Source organism: Zingiber officinale, chromosome 3A, assembly GCF_018446385.1.
Source record: "Zingiber officinale cultivar Zhangliang chromosome 3A, Zo_v1.1, whole genome shotgun sequence".
Lineage (NCBI taxonomy): Eukaryota > Viridiplantae > Streptophyta > Magnoliopsida > Zingiberales > Zingiberaceae > Zingiber > Zingiber officinale.
In genome coordinates, this window is record NC_055990.1 from 149267124 (window position 1) to 149286242 (window position 19119).

Consider the following 19119-nt stretch of genomic DNA (forward strand, 5'->3'; position numbering starts at 1 on the left):
GTGAAACTCCTGTGATACAGGATCGACAATCTCCAAAATTATTATATATATATATATATATACAAAATTGCTCCCCTACGGTTTGGTGCGGCAACGATGAGTTGGACATGCCACGTCATTTTAGTTAAAGATAAAACAAAAAAAGCACATGGAAAGTAAAAAACCAAAGACGCGACCTAGGGTTTCTTTTCCTTCTCTCGCCACCATCTAGGTTTCGTGCGTCGCGGCGTTCCTCCCTCTCCGCCGAGAAGCTTGCGCGTTCGCTCTATCGTCGCTCCTCCCTCTCCCGGCGAGAAGCCTGCCGCCTCCCTCTATCGTCAAAGCTTACCGTTTCGCAGCCGCTCCTCCCTCTCTCGTCGTCGCAGGAACAACTTTACCGCGATGCACGACAAGCTCCTTCGCCATGACGCACGACGTGATCCATCCTCTCCTCCCTGTGTGACCTCTTGCCCGACGCGCTCCTCTCCTCCCCACCGTTACATCCTGTGAGTTTACCCTAAAATTTTCAGGCCAAGTAATTGACAACTCCTATAGAAAATCCACTAAGACTGAGTCAAGCATCAACATTTTGGAGATGGCAAACAAAGTTCTAGTAACTTAGATTGAGTTCATGATGGTTTTGAATGCAGGGAAGTTCTAGTAATATAATTTTGGGTAAAAACTGCTGGTTCTAGCAACACGGTGTCAAACACCAACATATTTCGCCCGACGCGCTCCTCTCCTCCCCATCGCTACATCCTGTGAGTTTACCCTAAAATTTTCTAAGTTGGACGAGTTGTATGTGACGCCTTGCTTACAATAGAAATTGATGTTTTCCATTTCGCAACTGCTACAAACATAAACTTAAGCAGTGGTTGAAGATTTTACATAAGTTGACAACACTGCTCCATAAGACGATAAGCTTGATATAATTTGTTAAGTATCTATTACTACTTTGTAAATTTCAACAAATATTTGATACATCAGTCTTAACTACATGAGTATTGTTTTGAATTTCCAAAATCTGTATTTTTTTGGATCCTACATCACTGAAATAAATTCTTGTGATAAATTTGTCATAGTAGGATCCTGTATCAAATAGTGATGCAGGATCTTGATCTGTATTTTTGTCATAGTAGGGAAATAAATTTCATATCGATGCAAATATGTATTCTTGAGTATTTCATGTCACTGATAATGTCCAACTTGTTCTTGCTCAGATCTTTTTTTCTGCTTTATACTAGCAGGGAATTAAATTATTTTGCTTATGTTATTTTGCTTTAAAAAATGGTTAGTTTGCTTCTTTATTTTGCTTTAGAAATTACATGCTTTGTGTTGCTTTAGAAATTGCATGATTTGTTCATTATTTATTTATCTATTGTCAAATATAATGTAAGAGCGCACAGAAATGGAAGAAAATAGAGTTGATGATCAAGAATTCATTCCCCAAGTTGCAGATGCTCGAAAGCCAAAAATTAGAATGGAATTCCCATCACTAGAGGATGCATATTCGTTCTATAACCAATATGCTTGAGAAGCCGGATTTAGTTCAAGGAATAGCACGAGCAGGAAAAACAAGATGACAAATGAAGTGACATGGAAACAAATTATATGTTTTAAAGGATATACAAATCTAATGCGGAATAATAAACATCCAACGTGGCGCAGTTATAACGGGTTGTAAGTCAAATATTGCATTTGCCAAGAAACAGACAGGTCCTAGTTAGGTTATTTGTAACTTCATAGAAACCTATAATCATCCGCTCTTGACTCCATCAAAGATGCATTTGCTATGCTCACATCGTAGTAAAAGGACTCCTATTATATCTGCATTATTTTTTCTTCTTCTTTTCAAACTAAACTTCTTATTTGTATTGTAGCGATAATAATCAAAACTACTCGTGAATTTTTCTAATACAATTTTTTGACATAAAATAATTACAATTAAAATGATTGTGATATTAATCAAAATTATTTTAAATTAATAAAAATTATTTCAACGTTGATCAAAATTATTTTAAATTTTAACTAATATTGAAATAGTTTGGATTAATATTAGATACATTTTTATCCGTATTAAAGTATTTTGATAATATTAAAGAAATTTCAACAATGATAATTGAAGTAATTTTTACTAGCATTAGAATAATTTTAAGAGATTTTTAACTAATTTAATTTTAATTAATGTTGGAACAATTTACTAATTTTGATCAAAGTGGAATAATTTTAACTAATATTAAAATAGTTTTGTTAAAAATATATTTTTGGAAAGAACAATTAGTGTATGATTAGAGCATATCTTAGGCCCTATGACAATAAATAAACACATAAATCATGAAAGACATTTTATTCTGATCTCTTTATATAAGAGATCATATCTCCAATGAAATATTTTACATTCATATTTAAGAAAACCCATAGAACTAAATAATATATGGTACTATACTAGTGGAAATATTGAACTAGACGGGCATGGATCGAAATACTCGCAGACAGAAGAAAAAAAAAATCATGAGTAAAATCATGAGTTTACCTTCACGACCAAAATACCGATTCAACTTTAGATGATCTTACAAGGAAGGCGATGTCGAAGACCGCAGAAGTTGACTACCAACAACTTAAATCCTTAAGGTTGCGATAAAAAAATACTCTTAAAAATCAATGTGAAACTCCTGTGATACAGGATCGACCATCTCCAAAATTATTAGAGATAATCAGACCTGAACATCTAGATCATCAAAGCATATATATATATATATATGCAAAATTGCTCCCTTGCGATTTGGTGCGGCAACGGTGAGTTGGACATGCCACGTCATCTTAGTTAAAGACAAAACAAAAAAAGCACATGGAAAACAAAAAACCAAAGACGCGACCTAGGGTTTCTTTTCCTTCTCTTGCCGCCATATAGGTTTCGTGCGTTGCGGTGTTCCTCCCTCTCCGCCGAGAAGCTTGCGCGTTCCCTCTATCATCGCTCCTCCCTCTCTTGGCGAGAATCTTGCCGCCTCCCTCTATCGTCGAAGCTTGCCGTTTCGCAGCCGCTCCTCCCTCTCTCACTGTCATAGGAACAACTTTGCCGCGACACACAATGAGCTCCTTCGCCGTAACGCACGACGTGATCCATCCTCTCCTCCCTGCGTGACCTCTTGCCCGACGTGCTCCTCTCCTCCCCACCACTACATCCTGTGAGTTTACCCTAAAATTTTTAGGTCAAGTAATTGACAACTCCTATAGAAAATCCACTAAGACTAAGTCAAGCATCGACATTTTAGAGATGGCAAACAAAGTTCTAGTAACTTAGATTGAGTTCACGATGGTTTTAAATGCAAGGAAGTTCTAGTAACAATTTTGGGTCAAAACTGTTGGTTCTAGCAACACGGTGTCAAACACCAACATATTTCGCCCGACACACTCCTCTCCTCCCCACTACTGTTGGTGCAATATCCCTCAGGTCAAGGTTGACCTGGTTGATCAAGCTTGAGTCTTGGTTTGGGTTTCAATGTTTAACAATACAAGACTTCGATGATGTGGACAAGTGCAGGTGCAGTTGTTCATTTGGGGAGATTGTTTGGTATAATTCCCCTCTGATCAGGGTCTGATCAAGTTGGTTGAAGAAGAGTCAAGTAGGTCAAGGTTGACCAGATACTTGACTGGGAATTCCTAACTGGGATGTTAGGCAAAAATAAGTCCTAGTGAGTGAAGCTAGGCAGATGAAAGTTCTGGTGAGTGAAGCCAGGCAGAAGAGAAGTCCTAGTGAGTGAAGCTAGGCAGAAGAGAAATCTTAGTGAGTGAAGTTAGGTGAAAGACCTGGTGAGTGAATCCAGGCAGAAAAGAAGTCCTAGTGAGTGAAGCTAAGCAGAAGAGAAATCCTAGTGAGTGAAGCTAGGTGAAAGGCCTGGTGAGTGAAGCCAGGCAGAAGAGAAGTCCTAGTGAGTGAAGCTAGGCAGAAGGGAAGTCCTGGTGAGTGAAGCCAGGCACGGGAAAATCCAGATGGGTAAAGGTTGACCAGACATCTGGTGAAAGTCCAAGTAGGTCAAAGGAATTGACCGGATACTTGGCAAGAGGAGAAAAGTCTAAGTGGGTCAAAGGGTTTGACCAAACACTTGGTGAGAGAGTCTTAGCTCGTTAAGGGTGACCGGATGCTAGGTTTTATGTACCAACAGGTTATGGATTGATCGGATGTTGGTTTGGGGGCTTGGGACTTGGTTTTGGGCAAAAACCAATGTCTGGATCGATCAGCCGATTGATTGGCTGATGCCCAATCGATCGGCCGATCGATTAGGAAGGTCCCAGTGACAAGCCTCGAGTGGGTAAGTCGCAGAGCGCACAGAACGTCTCTGGATCGATCGGTCGATCGATCCAGAGACCTCAATCGATCAGTGGATCGATTGGGGTGGTGCGTTCTTACGCGATAAAGGTTGGATTGATCAGCCGATCAATCCAAGCATTTCCCGCAGAGCACAGAGGCGCTCTCGATCGATCAGCCGATCGATCCAAAGCCTCCTCGATCGATTGGGAGCAATCCAATCGATCGAGATCCTACCGTTGGCGCAGATAAAGGTCGTTGGCGTGCGTCTTCTTCGGTAGAACTTGCACTGTTCATCTCCGATCCTCTCCAGTGAGCACAGCAGCTCTCCACACGTCTTCTCCACTCTACCGCCAGTTCTTGAAGGGTTCTTGGAGCAAGGTTTGCTAGTGATCCAAGATCAAGAGGCGGGCTACAACAAGAAGTTAGGGTTAGGGTTTTCACTACATAACTTGTAAGCTTTTGCTTGTATTTTATTTCCCTTTTCTTCTTCTTGTATTGAGAGTGTTATAGGGCTTCTCCGCCTATGGTAGTTACCATAAAGGAGTGTTATTCATAATGGAGGGTGTGTGTGTACGTGGATCCTTGGATTAGTCACCTCTTGTGAGGTGGATACCAAGTAAAATCCATTTGTTAGCGTTGTATGCATTTGTTTCTTCGTATTTCCGCTGCATATCTTTGAAGAAACAACAACGAAGCACACGAGGAACGCGCCAAGCTATTCACCCCCCTCTAGCTATATTTTCGGTCCCAACAAGTGGTATCAAAGTAAGGTTGCTCTTCACCGGAATCATCGCCGGAAGGGACAAACAAAACAAGCAAAGCTAGAGGGTGAAGAAGTTGGAGCAAATTCATCAAAGTCAAAGAATTCACGAAGCTCAACTTCAAGATGCAATTCCAAGATGGACTTGGATTTGACACGAGGGTGGCTCCACCATACGCTTCAACAAGCTTCGATCTTTAGAAATCAAGGATCGAGAATTTCTTAATGGTGGAGATAGAGCAATGGTTTGCTCTCATGGAAGGTTTCGAAGCTCCAAAGAACTCCAAGGGAAAAGTCCTCAAGAAAAGCAAATGAAGCAAAGAGCATATTCAAAGGAGCGAGGCAAATGATAAAGTGACCAAGCTTTTGGTCAACTTATTGCCTAGCCACATTTTGACTCAAATTGGAGAGTTCAAGGATTCCAAGGAGCTATGGAGCAAATTGACATCAATTCATGAGATCCCTTCCACTGCACCAATCCAAGAAGAATCCAAAGAGGGTGACTCATTGGAGCAAAATCAAAAGGAAGAGGAAGAGGACTCTGAAGTTGAGAGATGCTCAACTTCCAAAGAAGAAGAAGTCCAAGAAGCATCATCCTCAAAGGAGTACAACCAAAAGAACAAGGAAGGAGCATATTCCTTGTTTAATGTGCAAGAGGATGAAGAAGAAGAAAAAGAAGAAGCCTCCACCTCTAGGATTGAGGGAGAGCAAATTTCGATGACACCGGATCAAGGAGAAGAAGAAGTCTCCACATCCGGGTCAAAAGAAGAAGAGGATGAAGAAGCTTCCACCTCCACAAGTCAAGCAAAATTAAATGGAGGAGTATCATCTTTGGATCAAGAGGAAGCCTCTACTCTTGAGTCAAATGGAGGAGCAAATGTCACCCCTACACAAGAAGGTATAAATAGTTCACTTAATAATAAAAATCATATTATATGTTTTGAGTGTAGGGAAAATGGGCACTATAAGAGCAAGTGTCCCAAATTGGCCAAGAAGAAGGGCCAAGTGGCACAAAAGGGCAAGGAGAAGCCCAAGGAGACCATCCCCAATACAAAGAAGAGCAAGGAGCACATTGTGTGCTTCTCTTGCAATCAAAAGGGGCATTACCGAAGTCAATGTCCTAAGGGGAAAAAGGCGGTCAAGGCTCAAGGAGAAAGCTCAACTCAAGAGGGAGCCTCCAAGGTAAAAATGAATGTATCATTCATTGAGCCTATCCCCTTAAATAATGGTGAAAAGCATGATAGTTTTAATTTATATCATTTCAATGATATTTACTATGAAAATAGGAGGCATGATAAAGTTAAGGAAAATCATGTAGCTTTTCATGCTAAATCTTCTCAACCTAGGTTTAAAAGGGTAGATAGGAATTTAGGCAAGAACCCTAAGGATTCTAGGTTTTTGCTTAAGAAAAAGAAAAATCAAGATTTTAGTGAAAAAATCTAAGGTTGAGGAATTATGGAAGGAAAATCAAGTCTTGAAGTCAAGACTTGATAAATTAGAGAAGCCCCTTAGAAAAATCACAAATAGAACACAAGGGTCTAAGGGTAAAAACCTAGGTTTAGGACAACAAAAGTCATCAAATGGCCATAGAGGTTTGGGATACAAACCAAAGGCTAAGAAGGATGAAATTTCTTACCATAGGATTTCATATAGTTATGGAACCAACCCTAGGTCTAAGGGTCAAGTCAAAAGTACAAGGGAAGTTATCCCTAGGAGTATTTTTGCAACTAAAGTGACTAAGACTTCTAAGAAGTCTAACATGTTGGTTGCTACTCGGAAAACCTAGAGGTTCCACTGTACAAAAATTTTGTACAAAGGTCTGAACCTTTTCCTAGCTACCATGTGTTCTTTTAAATTAAATTTTGGATCGCCTGCGGAACTTAACACGTTTGATCCAAAACTTAATCTATTTGTTCTTTTAGGTTTTGACATGGATCTCCTGCGGAACTTAACACGTTCGACCCAAGTCACCTTAAGTTATTAATTCCATTAAATATTAATTTCCATAATTGGTTCCCAGTACTGACGTGGCGAGGCACATGACCTTCTTGGATATGGGAGCAACCACCACCGACTAGACAAAGCCTTTTATGGAAATCTAATATTTAATTTCCTAAAATAACTTTAGGTTAACCGAAAAGAACAATCAAATCACAAGGAAAAGAAAAACAAAAGAACACTATATCGAAAACAAATTCGAAACTCTAGAATCGTATGCCTCTTGTATTTAGTATTATTTCCAAAAATAACTAGTATGATGCGGAAAGAAAAAATACTAGTTATACCTTTTAGAAAAACCTCTTGATCTTTTACCATATTCCTCTTCTAACCTCGGACATTGTGTGGGCAACGATCTTCCGAGATGAGAAACCACCAAAGCACCTTCTCCTTTCTTCAAATTTCGGCCAAGCACAAAGCTTCCAAAAGATGAAGATCTTTTCCACCAACCAAGCTCCAAGGGATGTAGGCTTTCTCTCCTTCTTCCTCAAGCTAGATCCGGCCACCAATTAAAACTCCATAAGCATGAAGAGGTTCGCCCACAAAGAGAAGAAGAAGAGAAGAAGGAAGGGCCGGCCACACCACCAAAGGAAAGAGGAAGAAAAATAGAATAGAGTCGTTCACCTTGAAGCCTCCTCTACCCCCTCTTTTATAATCCTTGGTCTTGGCAAATAAGGAAAATTTAATAAAAATTTCCTTAATTCTTTTTCCATTGAAAAGAAAAATTATTTAATTAAAAATAATTTTCTTTTTCAAATACAATGGCAGGCCACCTCAAGCCCCAAATCAAGGAAAGTTTTAATTAAAATAAGAATTAAACCTTCCTAATTTGTTTCCGGAAATTTATAAAAATTTCTCCAATAATTTAATCCCTTCATGATTGGTTTATAAAAAGGAAATTTAATAAATTAAAATCTTTCTTTTAAACATGTGGATAAGAAAAAAATTATCTCTAAAAATTAAAATCTCTTTTAATCTACAAATAAGGAAAGATATCAAATCTTTTCTTAATCTTTTGTAGAAACTAATAAAAGAGAATTATTAATTTTTTAAACTTTCTTTTAAATCATGAACATGGTTAAAAAGGAAAGTTTTTACCAAAATTAAAATCAACCTTTTAATCTACAAATAAGGAAAGAGATTTAGCTCTTCTCTTAATCTTTTGTAGAATCTTATAAAAGGAAAGATTTAAATTTTTAAATTCTCTTTTAAAACATGTTATCCACATAAGAAAAATTTTAAAAAATAAAAATCCTTTTTATTTTAATTTGGGCCGGCCACACCAAGCTTAAACCCAAGCTAGGGCCGGCCACCTTGAAGCACCCATGAACCAAACTTTGGCCGGCCCTAGCTTGGTCTCCAAGCTAGCTTGGCTGACCCCTATGGGATGGGTAAGAAGGTGTGTATAGGTGTGTATAGTACTCTATAATTAAGAGGCTACGATAGGAACCGAGAGGAGGAATTGGTTTTGGTCTCCCGATAAAATTAAGCATCCCGTGTTCGCCCCGAGCACACAACTTAATTTTATCAATAATAATTCATTCCACTAGAGAACTATTATTGAACTACCGCACCAATCCCAAATTACATTTTGGGCTCCTTCGTATTATGAGTGTGTCAGTCTCCCTGTGTTTAAGATAACAAATGTCCACTAATTAAGTAAGTTACTGACAACTCACTTAATTAATATCTAGCTCCAAGAGTAGTATCACTCAACCTTATTGTCATGTCGGACTAAGTCCACCTGCAGGGTTTAACATGCCAATCCTTATGAGCTCCTCTTGGGGGCATTCTCAACCTAGATTACTATGACACAGTTTCCTTCTATAATCAACAACACACACTATAAGTGATATCATTTCCCAACCTATCGGGCTTATTGATTCATCGAACTAAATCTCACCCATTAATAAATTAAAGAAATAAATATCAAATATATGTGCTTGTTATTATATTAGGATTAAGAGCACATACTTCCATAATAACTGAGGTCTTTGTTCCTTTATAAAGTCAGTATAAAAGAAACGACCTCTAATGGTCCTACTCAATACACTCTAAGTGTACTAGTGTAATTATATAGTTAAGATAAACTAATACCTAATTACACTACGACCTTCCAATGGTTTGTTCCTTTCCATCATGGTCGTGAGCTACTGTCATGATCCTCTGTGTGTGACACCACACACCATGTTATCTACAATATAAATTAATTGAACAACTATATTTATCATAAATGTAGACATCTGACCAATGTGATTCTTATTTCTAGATAAATGTTTATACCGAAAGCTAGGCTTTTAGTATACACTCTAACAAGTCTAAGGGAGGAATTATGGAAGGAAAATCAAGTCTTGAAGTCAAGACTTGATAAATTAGAGAAGCCCCTTAGAAAAATCACAAATGGAACACAAGGGTCTAAGGGTAAAAACCTAGGTTTAGGACAACAAAAGTCATCAAATGGCCATAGAGGTTTGGGATACAAACCAGAGGCTAAGAAAGATGAAATTTCTTACCATAGGGTTTCATATAGTTATGGAACCAACCCTAGGTCTAAGGGTCAAGTCAAAAGTACAAGGGAAGTTATCCCTAGGAGTATTTTTGCAACTAAAGTGACTAAGACTTCTAAGAAGTCTAACAAAGTCACTAAAAAGGTCACAATGGAAGAAATCCCTAGGGTTGACCTAGAAAAGGTGACCAAGGCTTCTAATAAGCCAAACAAGGTCACTAGAAAGGTATCTAGGGAAGTTATCCCTAGTGAATACCTAGAGCATCCAAGGAGTACCAATAGGTTTTGGGTTCCTAGGAACATTTTCTCTACCCCATAGATGGGTTAGAGAGTGTCAACTCTAAAAAGAAGGGTAGTTAACCCAACTTTGAAGAAATTGACACTCAAGGAGTATTTTCAAGGTTATTATTAACCTTTAAAAATGAAATGGATTTATGATTTACTCTTTGAAAGAGTAAAAGGTGCCAAATTTGAGAAGTATTGATTTTATTTTAAAATGACACATATTGGGAAAACATAAGGAAATACCAAGTTGAGATTTTGGTATTTTCTTAGTGTTACTCTTGTGGAAGAACGAAATATGCCAACATTTGAGGAAAAAACTTAATTTCAATTGGCATAAGTTAATCAAGAGAACTAGAAATAACAATTTAGGTTTTGGCATTTTCTTGGAGCGTTTAGAGGGCAATCTAGGTTTATTTTTTTAACTTAGCTAAGGTTTAAGGACACTTAGATAGATAATCTAGGTATTTTATTTATGCTAAACCTCGCCATGATTATTTGCCCATTATATGCCATGACATCATGATTATTTTTGCATTCATACCTTATGATGAAAAACACAAAAATATCATGTCATGACATACATACATCATGTAGTTATAGGAATCTTTCTTTTGAAAGTTATTTCATTTTGATGTATGTCATAACATTATCATGCATTATGTTTATTTCCTTAAAATTAAGGACAAATGACATTTATCAACAGGTGGTGTCAACAAGTGACATTCTAGGTGGATGTTCAATATCCACAAAATGCCTAGATAGATATGCATGATCCCTAGACTAGGGCAAAACTAAAATTTTACATCTCACAAAGACCTATAAGATGACTTATATGTGTTTTGTACACAATAGATACAAGTGAGATGTTAGGATGATGAACAAAACTCAACATGCTGATTTAGTGCATTTCCTTGAGTTTTAAGTTCATCAAAACACATAGTTATGTGGTTTCCCATCATTGGGAAAGCTAATGTACAAGTTATGTGCATTAAGCCCAAGGAATATGGTGGGATATTGGTTTTGAAAATGTTTTTAAAATGCTTTTGGAAAACCTTGGTGAAGGCTATCTTTTGATAGTAATCATTATTGAAAAGTTAGACACAAATTTGAAGAAAACACTAAAGTTTTTATAAATTTTCAAGTTTATGTCAATCTTTGAAAATATGATGTATTTTCATAGAAAACTATTTTTTCATGATAAATTATACCCTAAATAATGTCTACACAAATTTTCATGATTTTCAGAATTTTGTAGATTTTTCTAGGGGTTTCTGAAATTCACTGAAAGTAAATTTCAGAACTATCAGGCCTTCAATCGATCACCCTTATCGATTGAAGGGTCTCAATCGATCGGGCGATCGATTGAGAGCAGGCTTCTCGCGAACAGAAGCCTTCTGGATCGATCCACCGATCGATCCAGCCCTCCTGAATCGATCAGTGGATCGATTCAAACTGGTTCAATCGATTGGAACCCAACTCCAATCGATCGAAGATGCTGAATTCAGCTGGGAAAGCTTATTTTCAGCATTTTGAACCTAGTTTAGTCTAGGTAACCATTCCTAACCCCTCAAAATATATTTGTATACATAAAAAGAGTGTTTTCATGCTGAAAACATGGATGGATTGGTTGAGAAAGACTAAATTGAAGTTTAGGTTGAGGTTTGATTCAAATTTTAAACTTTTGAACCTCAAAACTTCTAAATTTGGGTTTCCTAAAGGTTTAGGGATTCCAAGTCATTGTTGGTGCAATGACAGAAGGTACGACCATGTCTTTAGGGGGAGGTACTCTTTAAAAACATGAAAACTATTTTTCATACACCTTGGAAGGTGGTTAACCTTCTTTAGTAAAATGCTCAAGGATGAGCATTGGATTACAATGGAGAGTGGATATCTTCATTGTTTAAGTTGTAAATACTCAAGGTTGGGCATTTGTCTACATTGGGGGTGAATGTAGGGTTGATGATAATGAAGGGTATGAGACCTTCATTATCGTGTTGATCACAACGAGTGAAGTTGTGAACAACGATGAGCAACTCTTCAGGGGGAGAGTCTCAAAGGGGAGAGTTTTCAACAAGTGAATTTGTTGATGTGTGCCAATAGGGGGAGAATGTAGGGTTTAAGTTAGGCCTTCATTATCTAAGAGGGAGTTTGCCTTCTTAGTAGGAGAATGTAGGGTTTAACTTACGCTTTCATTACCTAGTGGCATGAAGGAAGTTGAGGCTATGGGAATTAGTCTAACTTAAATGAGGTATTGTCAAACATCAAAAAGAGGAAGATTGTTGGTGCAATATCCCTCAGGTCAAGGTTGACCTGGTTGACCAAGCTTGAGTCTTGGTTTGAGTTTCAATATTTGACAATACAAGACTTCGATGATGTGGATAAGTGCAGGTGCAGTTGTTCATTTTGGGAGATTGTTTGGTGTAATTCCCCTCTGATCAGGGTCTGATCAGGTTGATTGAAGAAGAGTCAAGTAGGTCAAAGTTGACCAGATACTTGACTGGGAAGTCCTAACTGGGATGTTAGGAAAAAAAAGTTCTAGTGAGTGAAGCTAGGCAGATGAAAGTCCTGGTGAGTGAAGCCAGACAGAAGAGAAGTCCTAGTGAGTGAAGCTAGGCAGAAGAGAAATCCTAGTGAGTGAAGCTAGGTGAAAGACCTGGTGAGTGAAGCCAGGCAGAAGAGAAGTCCTAGTGAGTGAAGCTAGGCAGAAGGGAAGTCTTGGTGAGTGAAGCCAGGTACGGGGAAATCCAGATGGGTCAAGGTTGACCAGACATCTGGTGAAAGTCCAAGTAGGTCAAAGGAATTGACCGGATACTTGGCAAGAGGAGAAAAGTCCAAGTGGGTCAAAGGGTTTGACCAGACACTTGGTGAGAGAGTCCTAGCTGGTCAAGGGTGGCAGATGCTAGGTTTTATGTACCAACAGGTCATGGATTGACCGGATGTTGGTTTGGGGGCTTGGGACTTGGTTTTGGGCAAAAACCAATGTCTGGATCGATCAGCCGATTGATTGGCTGATGCCCAATCGATCGACCGATCGATTGGGAAGGTCCCCGCGACAAGCCTCGAGTGGGCAAGTCGCAGAGCGCACAGAACGTCTCTGGATCGATCGGTCGATCGATCCAGAGACCTCAATAGATCAGTGGATCGATTGGGGTGGCGCGTTCTTATGCGATAAAGGCTGGATCAATCAACCGATCGATCCAGGCATTTCCTGCAGAGCACATAGGCGCTCTGGATCGATCAGCCGATCGATCTAAAGCCTCCCCAATCGATTGGGAGCAATCTGATAGATCGGGATCCGACCGTTGGTGCAGATAAAGGCCGTTGGCGTGCGTCTTCTTCTGTAGAACTTGCACTATTCATCTCTGATCCTCTCCAGCGAGCACAGCAGCTCTCCACACGTCTTCTCCACTCTACCGCCAGTTCTTGAAGGGTTCTTGGAGCAAGGTTTGCTAGTGATCCAAGATTAAGAGGCGGGCTACAACAAGAAGTTAGGGTTAGGGTTTTCACTGCATAACCTGTAAGCTTTTGCTTGTATTTTGTTTCCCTTTCCTTCTTCTTGTATTGAGAGTGTTGTAGGGCTTCTCCGCCTATGGTAGTTACCATAAAAGAGTGTTATTCATAGTGGAGGGTGTGTGTGTGCGTGGATCCTTGGATTAATCACCTCTTGTGAGGTGGATACCAAGTAAAATCCATTTGTTAGCGTTGTATGCATTTGTTTCTTCGTATTTCCGCTTGCACATCTTTGAAGAAACAACAACGAAGCACACGAGGAACGCGCCGAGCTATTCACCCCCCTCTAGCTACATTTTCGGTCCCAACAACTACTACATCCTGTGAGTTTACCCTAAAATTTTCCAAGTTGGACGAGTTGTATGTGCCACCTTGCTTACAATAGAAATTGATGTTTTCCATTTCACAACAGCTACAAACATAAACTCAAGTAGTGGTTGAAGATTTTACAGAAGTTGACAACACTGCTCCATAAGACGATAAGCTTGATATAATTTGTTAAGTATCTATTACTACTTTGTAAATTTCAACAAATATTTGATACATCAGTCTTGGCTACATGAGTATTGTTTTGAATTTCCAAAATCTATATTTTTTTGGATCCTACATCACTGAAATAAATTCTTGTGATAAATTTGTCATAGTAGGATCCTGTATCAAATAGTGATGCAGGATCTTGATATGTATTTCTGTCATAGCAGGGAAATAAATTTCATATCGATGGGAATCTGTATTCTTGAGTATTTCATGTCACTGATAATGTCCCACTTGCTCTTGCTCAGATCTTTTTTCTGCTTTATAGTAGCAGGAAATTAAATTATTTTGCTTATGTTATTTTGCTTTAGAAAACTGTTAGATTGCTTCTTTATTTTGCTTTAGAAATTACATGCTTTGTGCTGCTTTAGAAATTGCATGATTTGTTCATTATTTATTTATCTATTGCCAAATATAATGCAAGGGCGCACAGAAATGGAAGAAAATAGAGTTGATGATCAAGAATTCATTCCCCAAGTTGTAGATCCTCGAAAGCCAAACATTGGAATGAAATTCCCATCACTAGAGGATGCATATTCGTTCTATAACCAATATGCTCGAGAAGCCGGATTTAGTTCAAGGAATAGCACGAGCAGGAAAAACAAGATGACAAATGAAGTAACATGGAAACAAATTGTATGTTTTAAAGAAGGGCATATAGATCTAATGCGGAACAATAAACATCCAAACCCTAATCAAGTAACAAGGGAAAGAGCACGTGGCGCAATTAGAACGGGTTGTAAGTCAAATATTGCATTTGCCAAGAAATAGACAGGTCCTAATTGGGTTGTCTATAACTTCATAGAAACCTATAATCATCCGCACTTGACTCCATCAAAGGTGCATTTGCTACGTTCACATCGTAGTGTTTCGGTAGCCAAGAAAGCATTGACAAAATAGTTTTCAGAAGCCAATGTACTAACTTACCAACAAATGCATTTATTAGAGATAGAGTATGGAGGCCCTGAGTGGGTAGGTTGCACAGAAAAAGATATTAGAAACTTTGAGAGAAATCTTAGGGATAAATAAAAGGGTATTGATGCTGAAACACTTATTGAGTTTTTTACATCTGAGCAAGAAAAGAATTCAGCTTTTTTCTTTGATTACGAGACTGATTCAGATAACAAATTTAGTAGGTGCTTTTGGGTTGATCATGTATCAAGAAGGGCATACAGTGTATTTGGTGATGCAGTTGTATTTGAAACTACATATAACACCAACAGATATGACTTGATTTTGGCACCAATGGTAGGAGTTAACCATCATCATCAGACGATTCTTTTTTGTTGTGGATTTATTAGTGATGAGAAAACTGACTCTTTTGTTTGGTTGCTTACAAAGTTTTTAGAAGTCATGTCTAAAGGTGCACCAAATATTATCATCACTGATCAAAATCCTGCTATGACAAAAACTATTGAACAGGTATTCCCTCAAACAGTGCATCGATATTGTTTATGACACATATTGAACAAATTCCCAGATAAATTAGACCCTTTGACTTTTGGAAACCACTATCACAGCATAAAGAATGTCATTATAAAATCTACAACACCTTATGATTTTGAGAAGTCATGGGAAGAGACTATCAAGTGTGCTAACCTAGAGAAAAATGATTGATTATCCTTGATGTATGAATTACGACACAGATGAGTTCCAGTATATTTTAGTCATGTATTTTTTGCAGCAATGTCAAGTAGTCAAAGATCTGAAGGCTCACATGCATTTTTCAAGAAATATATCTCAAATAAGAACTCATTAATGGATTTTATCACCCGTTTTAATAGAGCACTGAGACACCAAAGATACAATGAGTTAGTTGCAGATCATATTGATATAAATGAGCATCCCAAGGTTAAAACAACCTGGCCAATGGAAACTCAAATGGTTAAGCTATACACAAAATAGAAATGATTGGAGTTTCAAAGTGAAATGACCGAGAGCTATAGTTATTATGTGCAACAGACATTTATAGGAGTTACCTCAACGATTTATCATGTGATAAAATTTCAAAGTTCTTCTTCCTCAAAATCAAGAGTGCTTATGCATAACAAACAAAGAGAATACATATCGTGTAGCTGCACGAAATTTGAGTTTGAGGGCATTCCATGCAGACATATGTTAGTTTTTTTTCGTATCAACCAAGTGTTTATTTTGCTTGATACGTATATACTCAAACGATGGGCACGAGATGCAAAAGTTAGAGCAATATATACTTTAGGGGAGCAAAATTTCATTGATGATTCAGATTCAGAAAGGTATTTGATGTCGAGGCACTCGAGGTTATCCTATAAAACTTCAGTATTAGTTGATGATGCATCTTTGAGTAATGAGAGGGCAACCTTCTTCGATGAACAATTTGATTATATCTACAACAAAATTCAGGAGATGTCCATTATTACAACATGCAGTGATAGAAGTCAAAGAAAGAAATCCATTGATGAGGGCATTGATATTATTGATTCTTCTACAATAAGAACTAAGAGATGTGGGAAGAGATTAAAATCATCAAAGGAGACATTAACCTCAAATTTCAGGCTTTGTCGTGGATGCGGACGTTGGGGAGTATCACATGACAAACGTTACTGTCCGTATTTACAACAAGGGTATAAATCGATTAATTTTACATTTTTATTATATTTTAATATATTTTGTATATGACAATGTGTCAATTATCAGAACAATTGAAGATAATAATCATATCAATCTTGACGACACATATGAACCTGATTTGGGATCTATAGCTGGTACTATCAAAATTTTAATTTGTTAAATTATAGTGATTTATTGTTTATTGAGAAAATGAAATTAATAAATTATCTTTATTGTTACAGGTTCTAACAACATGCGCTAGGATGTTGATTTCTGCAAGTATTTTTCATGGTAATTTATGTGAGCATCTTTATTGCACTGGTTTGTTGATTTCTGCAAGTATTTTTCATGCATTAATCCAATATATGAGTAGAACAAGATGAGTTTGCACGTTTTGTTTTCCCTAGCGTTTACAAAATGAGCTTGAACATTTTCAATGCCTGTGGTCAGTGTGGTTCTTTCAAAATATATATTCACTAAGATTATTTGTTGTTAATTTATGAAGCATTCATATCTTAATTATATATTGCTTCCTTTTTCTGGATTTCTATATATTTTCAGCTAGCTATTATGTGCTTCCTTTTTTGGTAGATATGAAGCACATCTTTGGGATAACAGTTGCAAGCAAGAAGGCCAGACGAGGAAAGGGCACTAGAATTTGCAATACTTAATGTGCTTCTTTAATTTGCAATACTCAATGTGCTTCTTTAATTGCCATCGATATTCACTGTTGGCACTAGAATTGGATCCTATTCAAGATGAATCTCATGTTGTTTGTCTCTCTTCACATTATTTCTCTGATCTTGCACTTTGTTTAAATTGGATCCTATTCGATATGATCTATTTTTTCAAAAAGGTCAAATTTTGTGATTTTTTCATGGAAGAAGAAGAGGGGAATCAAATATTGGCTTTGGTAGGTTGCGTTCGCGGCGGAGGTGTTCGTGGAGGTGGTGGCGGGCAACTCCATCTTCAAGAAGCTGGACTTGCAACAGATAGCAGAGGCCGACGGGGGTGTGCGTGGCAGTCATCGTCTGCGCCGCCACCTTCACCTGGATCTCCAGTGCTCGTACCAGAATCAGGCAGATGATCACGCTTGGATGCAACAGCTTTGTCGATTCCCTCATCGACAATGCAGTGGAAGCCCTGTTCTGCGACAGCGAGCTCAGCGATTGGTCTGATGAAATGTAAATGACGATGATGATAAACTTCATCGTTCGAGATGAGAAGTGAGAAGATTTGGATTGCTAGAACAGAATAGTTATATATAGATATTAAGGATTGGAGTTGATCTCCATCAGTAAACTATACAAACTGCATACCAGAAAAGAAAGAAGAAGAAAAAAAATTGGAATTTGAAGTCTGGAAATCACGGAACTCATCAATCAACATCGAATAAGTTTATCTAATTGCCCTTTTCAACTTCAACTCAGATAAATTTTATCTTTAACACAAACACCATTATCATATCACAATTATAACACCAACATTATGCAACAGTGTTTAATATTTCCAACACCAACTAACAAATTAATTTTGCATCCAGAATTACAAACATTTAGCTAGTTACATTACAATATAAACATTACTTAACACTAACTAACAAGATGAACTAACAACACAATCAAGATTATGGCTAAGAGAATCAAGTTAACCATCACTAATATCCAAATGAATTTCGGTACTTGGATTATTCTTGGGTTATGTCCATGAAAAACATTGTGTTCACTTTCACTATTACTAGATGAACTAGTATCGGGTGTCACCCAATTTTGCCATCCATGTTGCCTACAGCTGTAATACTGTCTTCCAGAATTCTTGGTTGATCTATAAACACACACCAATGTTCTTTGTTCGTAGTCCCTGCATGTTATAGGTTGAAGTCTTGTATTTTCAATGCTGCTAAAACTTAATGATGCCATGAAATAACAACCTAATAACCAAATTTTCATTACTTAGATTAAAAAAAATTATAACATTCCGCCGAAGGAATATTGAAGATAATTTGTTATGGAACTAACACTATAGATTATGTTTATTTCAAAAAGAAGACAAGTTGGAGCCTTGTGCTTAACCATACAGAAAGATGAGTAGTGTAAAACAACTCATGGTAACTTATTATATGAGAAGACATCAAAATCAACCAACCACAGGAGCCTTGTGCTTAACCATACAAAAAGATGAGTAGTGTAAAACAACTCATGGTAACTTATCATATGAGAAAACATCAAAATTAACCAACCACAGGAGTCTTGTGCTTAACCATACAGAAATATGAGTAGTGTAAAATAACTCATGGTAACTCATCATATGAGAAGACATCAAAATTAACAAACCACAGGAGCCTTGTGCTTAACCATACAAAAAGATGAGTAGTGTAAAACAACTCATGGTAACTTATCATATGAGAAGACATCAAAATCAACCAACCACAGGAGCGTTGTGCTTAACCATAAAGCACAACTTGATGTGAAAGTACAGACAGAAAATCTCTGAAGTAAAACCTTAAACTATTTATCTAGGTTAACTAATAGTAATAATAGAAGATGCAGGAGCATAGTCAGAAGATTTTTGAAATAATAATAGGTTGTGAAGTAAAAGGTAACCTTAAACTATCAATAAGGCAGTTACAAATGCGAGCAAAATGTTGGA

At 37.5% G+C, this 19119-nt stretch overlaps 1 pseudogene; it reads left to right on the top strand.

Moving 5' to 3' along the window:
- Nucleotides 1-15234: 15234 nt before the first annotated feature.
- Nucleotides 15235-17659, top strand: LOC122050766 (annotated as a pseudogene).
- The last annotated feature ends 1460 nt before the right edge of the window (nucleotides 17660-19119 follow it).